This window comes from Phascolarctos cinereus, unplaced genomic scaffold (assembly GCF_003287225.1).
Source record: "Phascolarctos cinereus isolate Bilbo 61053 unplaced genomic scaffold, phaCin_HiC Scaffold_4;HRSCAF=312, whole genome shotgun sequence".
Classification (NCBI taxonomy): domain Eukaryota; kingdom Metazoa; phylum Chordata; class Mammalia; order Diprotodontia; family Phascolarctidae; genus Phascolarctos; species Phascolarctos cinereus.
This window is the reverse complement of record NW_027555847.1, coordinates 84,755,560-84,769,930: the sequence shown is the minus strand read 5'-3', so window position 1 is coordinate 84,769,930 and position 14,371 is coordinate 84,755,560. Positions and strand designations below refer to the sequence as shown.

General features: G+C 40.8%; 1 protein-coding gene across 1 annotated transcript in view; it reads left to right on the top strand.

Moving 5' to 3' along the window:
* The window catches only part of DOCK3 (dedicator of cytokinesis 3), a 512,545-nt gene that overhangs the window by 333,615 nt on the left and 164,559 nt on the right, over nucleotides 1-14,371 (top strand).

Sequence of the window (14,371 nt, the reverse complement as noted above, 5' to 3'; positions counted from 1 at the left end):
AGGGTCCCACTGATAGCCCTCAAAAAAATCTTGTCATTTCTAAATTCTTTATAAAGCCGTGGGTCAAAAGCTAGTGTGTATGTGATGCATAGCAACCATGCCTCTAAACTGTTTCTATATGAGCAGAAGCATTTGTTTACCTGCTTTATTACAAGAGTCAGGTCAGAAGCAACAATTTCTTGTCATAGTTTACATTTAGCTACATTAAATCCAAATGCCTTGGTTCTTCATCGTTACCCTAGAAAAAAATAGGGGCTATTTCTGCAAGAGATCTTGAGTGCCCATAGTAGTACCTGCATGTAGTTGTGTGATTATCTGAAGTAAGCTGAAATCTAGTTCTTAGAATGCTACAGAGTGATTTCTAAGGTCTTCGCCTCTCAGTTAGAGGCACTTTCATTTTGATCATCAGGTGAGGGTCTATTCACTGACTGCAGCTGTTGCATATGCATCACAAAGTCTGTTTTCTCTAACCATTTCTGTGTTCGTGTCATTTTCCCATAAAGAGGCTAAATGTCTGCTATTGAAGAAGATCTCTCATCTCTGGAGTTAGAAAAAAATCTATACCTCAGATATACTAGATGCAGTCTTATGGGTAACTTTTTATTTTATAATGTTGTCTCATGCCACCACTGTTCTTTCCTGCCCTCAGAATTGGATTCGTCTGGCATCTGAGATTTCCAAGGACCCCCTAGATGATTCATTTCTTCTTGCTCAATATTGTCATCTCCTGGCACAGATTCCTCTTTGTGTGCTAATAGCCAAATTGGGTACACAGACCCCTTGACAGGACACTGTTAGACTTCCACCTAGACATCAATGGCACCGTGCTACTTGTTGAGGTTGTGGCTGTTGCCCATGCAATGCTGAAGAGCAAATAAACAAATGATGCAATAAAAACACCTCTTGGCAAGGGTTAGCCTCAGCTCTCAAGAATGTCCAATATTCCTGAAGTGACTCCTGTCACTCCAGGCCAGTGGTTCTGGTTTGTGATGATTTTCTAAGAAAAAAAAATTTGAAGGAAGATGGGTATAGGTTAGGAGGAAAGTCACCTACAGATATGTAGTAGGGATTACTGTGGACTCCATCACCTAAGGGCTGAATATGTTACATTTCACTCTTCCCCCAGTATTCTCCAGTACCCTTAAAGGGATTGAGAGGTATCCTTCATCCCCCACCAATGTTATTCCTTCAGTTGTGGGGAATGGTCCTCCGCATCCCAGTTCTGTTTAGCCACTAATAATTGGATTTGCTTTTACAAAGGAATATCTCCTTCAAAAAGATATAATCCCAAATATACAAATTTAATCCCCAGCACATGGGAGGCATAATCCTGCTTCCACCTTTGCACCACTTCAGCCTCTGGATATGGGAAGGGGATTGGGTTCATAGCTTAGCTCAGTTCCCATATAGTACAGTCACAGTTCCAGGTCCAAAACCTGCTTTGGACATGAGTCCCAGACTCCCTGGCTTCTCAGGGTTTCCATGCCTGGCTGGCTTCACTATCCCACCTACAATCCTGGCTCTGGGGTTGCTATGGCTTGAACCCTCAGGTCCCATGAGGATCACCTTCAGCACCTGAAACTGAGTAGAACAAACAACACAAAACAGAAACAAGCCCAGTTCTCAGAGCTGGGGTAAAAGAGGGATCAGGGGAAGGCAAGTCCTTCCCTTCTCACCATTTCATGGCATCTTTGACATGGGTAAATTGAGATCTTTATCCTTTGGATGCAGCAGATAAGGCTGATGGAAAAGAGAGGAGCAGAGAGGAGTGGAAAAGAACACAGCTGAAAAGGGATCAGAGAGTTCAGCCTCACCAGTTTTAAAAACTCAAGGAGCCATTCAAAGGAGGATGCCTCCACTCACATGGTAGGAGATGCAGTGGGCTCCATGTTCAGCAAACTGGGCATGCCCAAAAAAGGGCATCTCCATGTTAGAACAGGACATGCACAGAGAAGCCCAGGTTACAGCTCTATGGAGAAAGGCTATGTATATGGCAATCAGAATCAGGGAAAGGAAAACAAAATGGGCAATGGGGAGAGATGTTCAAATATAATGAAAACCAGTTTCCTTGGAGGTAGATTGATGAGGAGTCTTACAGGGTCTTTTCTGTCAGCTTTAAAGGGACAGAAGTAATATATACCTACTAATCAGATAAACGAATAGTAAAACCCATTGCAGGGGTTCATAGACTTACACGGCTTTATCTTGGACTCCAACAGCATGCTCTTACCCATCATATTGCAGAGAGTTGTCTCCCACATCCAAAGACCCAGAAATGCATACGCTAATTATTCAGATCATAGAGAGGAGAAGCCTTGGCCAGAGTGGCACTCCCATATATATTACTGATGGTTGCAATTCATCCACCTATCAAATAAATGGGGGGAAAGTGGCTAAAAAGGAATCATCATACTACCCAGGTTTTAATGATGCCTCCTAAGAATTGGCCCAGTGTGTTCTCTTCCCTTGCATTGAAGTGCATTTTTATTTCCTAGAGGAAGATGTGCTACTACAGGCAGACCTCATCATTTTCTTCTTGACCCAAAGGAGTGATAAGGAGTTGTACCAAAAACTGGAGCAGCTCACACTACACTTATTCCAGAACAAATTAATCAGGGGGGTTGTCAGGTTGCTGGTGATTAAGAGCTTTCATTTTTGGTTCCAACACAGACAAGCAAAAACATAAGTACCCTATGAGGAAAAGTGAAACAGCCATGGAAATATGCCAGGGAACAAAAGTGAAGAGCTAAGAAATGAAATGGAGAGATAAATGCCTACTTTATTATAAAAGTGCAAGTTGGGCATTCCTATGAAAAGTCCTATTTTTAAAAATCCAATAAAGAAATTGAATAAAGCTGCTAAAGCCCCAGCCCTGAGGGCCCTGCCTGATTTGAAAAAAGAAGTACCACTGGTTGAGAAGGAAACCAGAATCAATATAAAAACCAATAGATATTAAGATAATCAATCCAACACCAACAAGCCCCTTTTCTCTGCCGAACCCTATGTGATGTGATCAAACTGCTTGCAGTTGGGCTAGAAGGGAAACAGTCTATAGGCTTGACTAGTGGGACTGTTTGCCACACAAATGAAGAAATCCCTTGTCCTGTTCCCTCTACTCCCTTGATCATTTCTCATTTTCAAGCACAATTGAAGCAATTCAGTTACTAGTAAAGTTAAATTATTTATGAAGAAGTTATTTATCAACAAGTAAGTGATATTACTTCATCACCAACTGAAGCAGCAGGGTATGCTGAAAAGAGCCCTGGACCTGAAGTTAGAGGGCTTGTATTAAAATGCTGTCTCTGCGATTTTCTTTCCTGTGTGATGGTAAGCAAGTCACTGCCTTGCCAACAGGCCTCAGTTTCTTCTTCAGCAAAACAAATCTGTAATGTGAAACAGTCTCTCCAAAGTTACTTTCAGCTCTAAATCTATGATCCCCATGACCAAACAAGTACAGTGACAATAAGATACTATGAATTTTTTATTTGGAAAGTTAGATTAAATATGGATCCATTTTCAAGGAGTTTGCAAACATCACTGTTGTTGTGGGACTAAAATAAGATGTTCATTGATGTGCCTTAATTTTGACATTTATGTTTATATATTATTTTTGGATATTTAGATTTATATTTTTATTGCCAATGTTCAGTGATGAATTTCACTCCTTCCTAAGTACATGGTAGCCACAGGTACCAACAGCAACCAGGAAAACTGCAGTATTTGGGGTCCTGATTGGGAAAAGAAGCTCCAGAAACAAAAAGAGAAATCAAAGTGATGGGATAAGACCACATACCTGGAAATAGCAGAAGCTGTTTGCAAGTCTAGCAAATTGTTGACTTGATAAAGAAATCTAACCCGGGTATGGGCAACTTATCACCTGTGCCCATCATCCAGACACCTCTGTAGGTTTGTTGTTGTCATTTCAGTTGTGACAGATACTTTGCATTGTTTGTTTGTTTGTTTGTTTGTTTTTAGACAATTGGGGTTAAGTGACTTGCCCAGGGTCACACAGCTAGTAAGTGTCAAGTGTTTGGTCTGAGGCCGAACTTGGACTCAGGTCCTCCTGACTTCAGGGCTGGTGCTGTATCCACTGCGCCACCTACTTGCCCTGTGACTGATACTTTGAAACCCCATTTGGGATTCTCTTGGCAAAGATACTGGAGTGGTTTGCCATTTCCTTCTCCGGATCATTTACAGATGAGGAAACTGAGGTAAACAGAGTTAAGTGACTTGTCGAGGGTCCCATGATAGTAGGTGTCTGAGGTTGGATTTGAACTCAGGTCTTCCTGATTCCAGGCACTGCACTCTGTTCACTGCGCCAACTAGCTGCCCACCTCTGTGGGTGCTATACTCTAAAAACAATTCAGACAAAAGTTTCCTTCTCTTATTCACCAAGTTACTGACTCCTGAGTTCATAGACATTTCCAGACCACTCGTGTTCATCATTAAATTTTAAGGACCCTACCTATGATCAAAGTAAAACTATCTTCAAAAAAAAAATCTTGCCAAGATATGCATTAAAACTTTGCCAGTTTCAGAAACCCCAAAAGAGAAGAATTACATTACTTGTTAAGTTGCCTGCCTTGGAATTTCCAATTGAAGCTTCTTTTCCCTTTTCAAGGGCTGCTTACTTTATAAAAATTTATGTTAGATGTAAAAGGCAACGTCTCTAGAGGGTCTGAGCCATCAATATTTCTTCACCACTTATCAGTGGTTTAGGAGACAACTGCCAGATTGACTTTTCTGTTGTTGGTTGTACCCCATCTGGCTCAGCAGAACCAAATTTTGCAAATGTATTCTACCTTGGTCAAAGGAATAGAAAAGCATGTATTATTAAATGCTCACTGTGTGCAAAGTAATGTGGTACAAATAGAGAAGCAAGATGGTGCCTAAACTAAAAGCACTCACATTCTAGTAGGGAAGACAATATTTAGAGGAGGTCTCAGCTGCAAAGTTTACACGATGGTCCCATAGCACGTAAAATATAGGGGCAAGGCAGATGGTAATACATCTTCTCTAACGACATTTCTGTTTCTGATAGTGAACCATTTGACAGTGTCAAGGACTTTAGTGGTAATAGTCTTCTTTTATGAGCCATAAGCAGGTGTTGCTTCTGAGGAGGCAGAAGTGGCCAGGTTACATCTTTACAAGGGTTGCTTGCCTGGTTGAAGGATTCTGGGGCTGGACTGGAAGCAGGAACAGTGGTCTAGAGGACATATTCCCAGAACTCTTGGATTCAGGTTTAGGACTATCTCTGTCCGGGTCTGAAGGGAAGTGGTGGTCAAGGCAGTAGTGGTTTGACTCAGCTGTAACATGCTGTCTCCTGTCTCAGTCTTGAGGTGCCTTGTTACCTCAGCAAGGTAGAGAACTAAGTGACACAGTGAATAGAACACTGGACTTGGAACCAGGAAAATTCACCTTCATGAATTCAAATCCTACCCCAGACACTTACTAGCTGTGTGACCCTTGACAAGTCACTTTACTCAGTTTGCCTCAGTTTCCTCATCTGTAAATGATCTGGAGAAGGAAATGGCAAACCACTCCACTATCTTTGCCAACAAAACCCCAAATGGGATCTCAAAGTATTGGTCACATTTGAAAAACAACTCAGCAAGATGAGCTTGCCAGTTCTGTAAGTGGTGGATAGCCTCCTGAAAGGAGAAAAAGGACATATTGAATTTGGTGCTCAGCCTAACAAAGGCTGAGAGGAAGGATTCTCCCTCCATAGTGTGACCTCCACCAATTTCCAGTTGTATTGGGGAGGGGCGATCTTTAGCTGGACAGCATAAGTGATAGCTGCCTTAGCACTTGGTTTTCCCCTGATAAGGGAGCAGGAATGAGACTCTAAATCACTCAGCTATGATGGAGTGTGGGAGGGGAAACAGGTTCTTCCTACAGGTATGTATGTCTTAAATGTCCAATTGTTTTTCCTCTGCCTTTTGAGTGAGCTTGGAGTCTTTAGACAGTCTCTGTTCCCACAAAAGCTTAGATGAACGTGCCCACAGGACCCACAGAACATGTTGCATTTTGGAAAACTGCTGTTTTCTGGATCTTTCATTGATTCTCTGTATTCTCCTTGTTCTCGGTTCTCTTGAATAGAAGCACCAGTTCAGTTGTTTTGGTTGTGTCTGACTCTTGGGGACTCCAATAGGGATTTTCTTGGCAAAGATACTGGAGTGGTCTGCCATGTCCTCCTCCAGTGTATCCGTTTTGTCAGCAATCAGAAGTTAAGTGATTCACATAGCTGGGAAGTGTCAGAGTTAGATATAAAGTCTCTGTATGTTTAGGGATGGTTCTAAGTTCACTCCACAAATATTCAGTGGCCCCATACAACGAGTGAAAGATATCCTATATTAGGAACTATGAGGTAACACAAGGGAAAACTTGCTCTTCTTTCAAATTGCTCATACTCAGGGGAAATCAGATACATACAGGTAGTTAAAATATCATTGGATCAGTAAAGTTAGAAAGGCACAAAATGCTTTCAGGGAGTGCAGGGCTACCATTCACATCTAGCCAGGGAGATCAGGGAAGGCTTCATGGGGGAGATGGCACTTAAACCAGGCCTTACATGACGTGAGGAGGAGAAGAGGGTATTCCAATCGACAGGAATTATATCAGTAAAGATGTAGGGATAAGAAAGTGAAGGGAATGTTTGTTTTATTTCTTAAGTTCAAAATAAAATAAATAATTTTAATTAAAAAAAATAAAAAGAAAGTGCAAGGCGTGTTGGAAAAATAAGGAATATCCAGTTTCATTGAAGCATAGAATATGTATAGGGGAGTAATGAGAGATAAAGTAGGGGAAAGAAACTGGGAATAGATCTCAGAGGATCTCAGATACCAGTTAGGCCAAGGAGTTTGAGTTTAATTCAGTAATTAATGGAAAGCCACTGAAGGTTTTTAACAGGGAAGCAACATAATCAGAGCTATGCATTAAAATGACACTTGAAAGCATTTTTAGGATAGCCTGGAGGAGGAAGAAAATAGAGATAACAAAATCAATTAGGAGGTGACTATAATGCTCTAGGTGAGAGACAGAGTCTGAACTAAAGTGGTGGGTGTGGAAATGGAAAGTAAGGGACAGATGGGAGAGACTGCAGAACTAGAATCCATTTCACTTAGCAATAAATTAGATGTGTTGGGGTATGAGGGAGAGGGAAACTCAAAACCTTAAAGATGCCATGCAGGTTTTGAATATGGCTGACTCAAAGAATGATGGAGCCATTAACAAAAATAAAGAAATAAAGAAAGAGAATCCGTTTTGGGAAGAAGATAATTACATTTAGAAAGACCGGGTTTGAAATCACAACAGATACCCAAATGAGCTGCAGGCAGTTCAGAATTAGAAACAGGAGTTTGGGAGAGAATCATCTTTATGCAGTTAATAGTTGGAATTTAGAGGATGGGTTAGAAAACCAAAATAGATAGTGTGGAATAACAAGAATGCTGAGAACAGAACCTTGGAAAACAGATATATATGTAGGAGGAAAATGGAAGAAGAACCAGAAATGTGTGAAAAGAATGAAAGCAGTTCAGTGTCTCGGCAACCTCCAAAAGAGAGATCTCAAAATGGAGGCAGTTGTCAACAATGGGAAACACTACCTTGAAGCTGAAGTAGAAAAGTATCAAGAAAAGGAATTGGATGTAATAATTAATAGGTAATTTGTGATCTTCAAAAGAGCAATTTCATTAGAAAGAAGAAGCCATATTTACAGGAAGCTAAAACATGAAGAGTTGGTGAGGAAGTGAGTCTTGACTTCTCTTTAAGGCATGACATTGATGGGAGAATGGCTAAAGGAGTAGTGGTACAAGTGTGAACTCCTATAATCAGTATCATTTATGCTTCTTGAGGGCAGGAACTGTCTCACTTTCATCCTTGTATTCCCAACGTTCAGCACCATTTCTGGAATATAGTTGGCCCTTAATAAATGCTTATCGATTCATTTATTGGTCTTCAAAAACTGCTATGACTGAAAAATTCATCATCCGGCAGCCAACCTCATTGATGACCTTCTCCAAACTTAATTTCAGCATCAGCCACACACTCAAAGCTTTACCAACATGGGTGAACCAGGTAGAGGACCAAATCAGATGCTCCACTGGCCTTGCCTAGGAGAACCCAGGGTCATCCCCTTACCAAATCAAGTATGTTATACTTGAAACAAGCAAACTGAACTCTGAACTTTTAACATTGGATTTTAAAATATTTGTTTTACATTTTTTGTTATCATTGCTGTCAATAATCTAATTTTTATTGTTAGAAATTGACAAATTGTTCATAGAGTCATTATGGGCTAGAAGAGGCTGCATCTTTGGAAAGATTCTTGCCTTCAGGCCAAGCTCAAAACAGGAGAGGTAGAGAAAAGGGCTCTCCAGCAGTCATAAGCTCTCCTTGGCATTTAGTGATATCACGGGCACAAAAACAAATTTTTCCCCTGGTGACCACATTTCCAAAATGTTCTAATTTAGTGTAGCTTTCCAGGCAGCAGTTGTTAGGATCACTGGCTGCCTCCCCAGGGCTTCACATTGGCTTTAGCGATAATTTGGCAGAGTTAACTAAACCCTCCTTGAATGATATAAGAAAATAAGTTTTCAGGCTTGTGAACGGTTATAGTGCTTTCTGTTGCCACCTCTTTTATAGCAAGCAAATAATCAAAAGGAGTCTTGCATAGTTAGCAGGTTCTTCCAAAGCACGTTCTATCGCACAGCGTGCTTCTTTTAGTTTTGTTTGTTTCCAAGTCTATCATTGTCTGATTGTAGTCCATTTTGGCATAAGGGTCAACCAGAGAAAAATCAGCTAATGGGCCTCCTATGTTGCCAGGGACTATGTTGAAATCTGGCCTCTTTGTAACAGAGACCTTTTTGCTGTTATTGTTATTCGGTTGTTTTAATTGTGTCTGTCTGTTCATGGCCCTGGTTGGGGTTTTCTTGGCAAAGATGCTGGAGTGGTTTGCCACTTCCTTCTCCAGCTCATGTTATACATGAAGAAACTGAGGCAAACAGGGTGAAGTGACTTGCCCAGGGTCTCACAGCTAGCGTCTGAGGCTAGATTTGAACTCAGGTCTTGCTGATGGCAGGCAGGCATGGTGCTCTATCCACCACCTAGCCCCCCAAACGGGACTTTTAATTGATGACTAACCGCTGCTCCTTAGGCCTTCCTTAACTCTATTTCCGATGGTTTAGTTGTCTTCTTACACTGGGGCTTCACAATGGTCCAATGTGACCAGTGATATGTGTTTCATACTGATTTGGATGATAGTAAATAATGCCTTCCTTATTCCACTCTGATTTCAAATTGGTGGGCTTCTGGTAAGTTTAACTTTACCTGTGCTGTGAGCACTTCTTGGCCTATTATTTATTTTTAGTGCTCCTCATACGGAGGAGGGGCAGGAGAGCTGGGCTGGTTTGGGTGGGTTTTTTTGTTTTGCTGTGTTTTGGTTTTTGTTTTTTGCAGAACCAGAGCGAAAGGCTTACTTTGGCAGCAAATCCAGAAAACGGGAATGGACATTTGGCCATGAGTTGATTATGTTGATGAGTATAGACTGCCAAACACTATCATGCTAAATCCAACCTCTTCCAGGCTTTTATATTATACTGTGTTTATCATCATTTGGCTCAGCTTGTTAAAATATGTGGCAGCCTAGCATAGTGGGGAGAAGGCTGATCCCTGAATCAGGATGACTTAGGTTTGAATCCATCTCCAGCATTTGCTAATTGGGTAACTGGGAGCATCATTTTCCTCATCTGTAAGACAGAAATGATAACACATACCTGCCCTACAGGGATGTTGTGAGATGTAGATGAAAAGTATATAAAGTGATTTGCAAACTTTAAAGCCTTATAAGTATTACTTTTATCCTAATTTTGTTTCTGTGCGTTTTGGCCAAACATAGAGACTATATATTTGCATACAGTAGACATTTAATAAATGTTTATTGAATTGAATTTACTATATTTACATTTGTATCACCAGTACATTCATCCCCTACACAGCCCCCAAAGAGCATTTAAATATGGATGGATAAAAACCTTTTTATTTTTCAGTTTCCAAGTTTAGCCATTTTCTCATAAAGTCTAAAATTGATCATTAGAAAAAAAAGTAGATTTACATATAAATTTGGTCCTGTTACCCTTTTAGCTTTTCTTAACCTAAGGTTTATAAATTCATTGTTTAAATAGCTTGATAATTATATTTCAATATAAGTAGTTTCCTTCAAAATCCTATACATCTTATTTAGAGTATTTGAAAACATGATTCTGAGAAGGGGTCCGTAGGCTTCACCAGACACTGCCAGAGGGATCCGTGACACAAAAAATGGTTAAGCTCTCTAAAGGTTCAGCTGCTAGCTCGCTTCAAAACCTAGTCAGCCAGTCCCGGATCTTGACCACTGAAACATCACCTACTACCTACTTGATGAACATGACCCTGCTGTTGCTTGATTTCTGAGAAGAAAATGTGCTCGAGAGCCCCAGAAAGAGTCTATACATGATGAGATAATCACATCATGGCCAGTGGAATTAGGCACCTAGGCTATCTAGAGGGCTCTTCTTGATCCCTGAAAGCTTGATTTGATGGTGCTTTAGCCAGACAGATCAAACACACTAATCCTAAAGATATGGATTGATCGGTTATGAATGGCCCCAGTGGGAGGGGAACGGGAGGACAATCCCTCCCATTTCTACATGCTGCTAGAAGAAGAGTGAGAAGCCAAGGAGGAGGTTAGGGGAAGGAGAGGACGACCTTTAAAAGATGACTTCTGACTACATGGCCTTAAAGTCCATGTATTTACACACACACACACACACACACACACACACACACACACACACACCACACCACCACCACCAAAACCACAACATTCTTGGTTATTTCTTTGGTGCCCCATTGACAAACACTTCTCTCAATCACTTTCTTTACTGTTCAGGACTGGGAGAGACAATGGAGAAGCTTGTCTCTTATAATGGAAATTCACCTTATCTTTTCAACATTAAGAAGAAAAATGTTTAAAGCTCCTAAATGACCAATGTTTGCAAGACTTTTATTTGTTCCCTTTACAAATGTGTGCTGCCCCCAAATTTCTAGGTCATACATTTGCAGTCTAGAGGGCATCTAGGAATTAAAATGTCAAGCAGATTAAAGAATTAATTTATTGTTATTGAGTTGGCTGAATTCATTTTGCTAATTCTATTAAGGCTTTTCCATTTTCTGGGGGGTTTTTTGATATTTCTTGTTGATGACTTTTTAAATTTATTTCACAAACATTTCCCAGTCTACCTCCAGATTGATTCCTTGGTGCCAAAGGAAAAAACCAAAAACACCCATAAGTGATTATATCTGCCGTTGCATCAAATATTCTGACCTAGTGGTCCCCCACTTCTCTACCATTAGGGAGAAATTAGGTTGGAAAGTTGTCAAATTTAGAGCCTCAGCTGAATATAGCTGCAGTGAATCTGGTGGGGGCCGTGTCTTGGAATCAGGTCAACAGGAGCCGCTTCCCACCACGTGGAACTCCTATGCTTTGAACAGAGAGCGCATCCAAATGGTTTAGTACCAGCACTGTAGGCGGCCAAAGCTAGTTGTTCCATTCATCTTTATTATGTAGTGTGAACAGGAGCTCCCTGCACACAGCCTTTGAAGTTTTCCTTATAATTTGACTTCCCACCCCTCCTGTAACCCTGATTCTTTCACGCTTTTACTATTCCCATTTCCTTTTTCCATAGCAACCTTTACAGTTAAAATTACAAGTGATTTTGTCATCCTAGCATAGTATTTGCAATACCTATCATTCACTTATCATACATACTACAGGTACATGATGGGAGGATCAAGGGAAAAATAAATCACTCTAATGCTTGTAATACAGGTTTGACCTGGAAGTGTCCTTAGAGATAATCTAATCTCGCCCCTTCATTTCATCAATGGACTGTATATCTGTTTTCTGAGTACCATCCTGGCTAATTTCAGAGAAGTCCATTACCCATCACCAGGTTGCTACAGACTGATGGCTTTTTCAGCAATTCATGAAGACTATTATACTTATGATATACATTAGGAGAGAGGGAATCCACATCAAGCAAAACATAGATCATGGAAATATTGAGGTTTTGCTAATAGAGAATAAACTTGAGGAAAGAATAGAGATAATTGATTGTAATAGTAACAGCTAGCATTTACATAGTGTTTTAAGATTTGCAGAGCACCTTACAAATATTATTTCATTTGATCCTCTCCACAGTCCTAGGAGGTAGGTGCTATTATCATCCCCATTTTACAAATGAAGAAACTGTGGCAGACGGTGATTAAGTGACTTGCCCAAGGTCACACAGCTAGTAAGTGTCTCAGGCTGGATTTGAACTCAGGTTTCCTGAATCCAAGTCCAACACTCTTTCCACAGTTCTACTTAGCCAAAATAAAATATGTTGACATAGTTTCACAAGGTATTTGAAATGCTTATAAACTTCCAACCAAAAGCATATGGATTACTTTTTGTGATAAGACTTTTGGTGTCTCTACTCTGACTAAGCATTCTATTAATTAGGGTTTCCTCATACTTTGTGTTTTTACCTTTTCCACTCTCAACATGACATACATTTCTATAGGATTCCTCACTAACTTTTTCCCCCTTATAGATCTTAAGTCTCTCTGTAAGGGTGGATGTAATTTAGGTGATTCAATCAAGTCCTTCTTGTGTGCAAAGCAGCATGAAAGACAATATGATATGGTGTGTAGAAGAGCTGGCCTTGAAGTCCAAAATCAATTAATCAGTGAAGCAGTGCCTACTATGTTCTAAGCTATGCTAGGCACCAGAATCCAAAATAGGTTGTTCCTACTCTCAATGGTCTTATGTTCTGCTAGGGGTATTCTTTGTTGTTAAGTCATTTTTCAGTCATGTCTGACTTTTTGTGACCTCATTTGGGGTTTTCTTGGCAAAGATATCAACTGGTTTGCCATTTCCTTCTCCAGCTCATTTCTTGAGTAAGGAAATTGAGACAAAAAGGGTTAAGTGACTTGTCCAGAGTCATACGGCTAGTAAATGTCTGAGGCTGGATTTGAACCCACGTCTTCCTGACTCCAAGCCCAGTAATCCATCCACTATGCCACCCAGCTGCCCCTAAGAGATATATCACATGTTTACCAATAAATAAACCCAGAATATATACAAATTAGTAAAAAACCATTGGGGCAGGGTGCTAACTACAGGAACGAGGAAAGGCCTCTTGAAGCAAGTGGCACTGGAGCTAAGCATTGACAGAAAATGCGGTCCCAAGAGGCACAGGTAAAGAGCGAGAGCATTCTAGGGCATTTTAGGAATAGGAGAGAGCTTGGGCAAAGGCATCCAGGGCACAGATGGGATAGCGTGCCTAGAGAATGGCAAGGAAGCTACTATGAATGGAATGAAGAGAATGGTGTGACAGCCTAGTGACAAACTGAGAGGACTTTCAATGTCAAAAAGAAGGTTGGGGAGCAGCTAGGTGGCGCAGTGGATAGAGCACCAGCCCTGAAGTCAGGAGGACCTGAGTTCAAATCTGGCCTCAGACCAAACACTTGACACTTACTAGCTGTGTGACCCTGGGCAGGTCACTTAACCCCAATTGCCTTGAAAAGAAAAGAAAAGAAAAGAAAAGAAAAGAAAGAAAAGAAAAGAAAAGAAAAGAAAAGAAAGAAAGAAAAGAAAAGAAAATTGGAAGCCGCTGAAGCTTCTTGACCATTGGCATGATAAAATCAGACCTAAGCTCTAAGAGTAGCCCTTTGGCAGCTGTCAGCAGGCCACATTAGAAAGGAGAAGCTTGAGATGGAGACACATCTAAGGAAGCTTCCAGGCAAGAGCCGATGAGAACCTGAACTAGGGAGACTGTGGTGGTGAGTGGAGACCAGAGCACAAAGGCAAGAGATGTTGGAAAGGGAAAATCAACAAGGCTTGGCAACTAATCAGATGATGGGTGGGGAGGGTTGAAGAAGAGAGAAGAGTCAAGGACGATTCATAGGTTATGAATTGTTGTTACCTCTGGCCAAAAGAAGACAGGAGGAAGAGTAGGTTGGGGGAGAAACATAACAGGTTCTCTTTTAAACATGTCAAGTTTGAGGTGTCTACACGGCTTGTTAAAGTGAAGATGCCTAGCAGGTAGTGAGAGATGTGCGCCTGGAGGCCAGGCGAGAGGGACAAGTCACTTAATCTCTCATTGCCCTGAATAATTTTCAAATTGTAAATTGCAGAGAAGTTGATAGCTTTCATCAGATAAGGGACTTTCATTCTGGGAGTTCCCTATATGCATGAAATCACATGTCCATACTTCTCTCTCTTTCATACACACACACACCAGGGCACTTCAAAGACAAAATGAAATGCCTTTAAGGAGCTTATTTATAC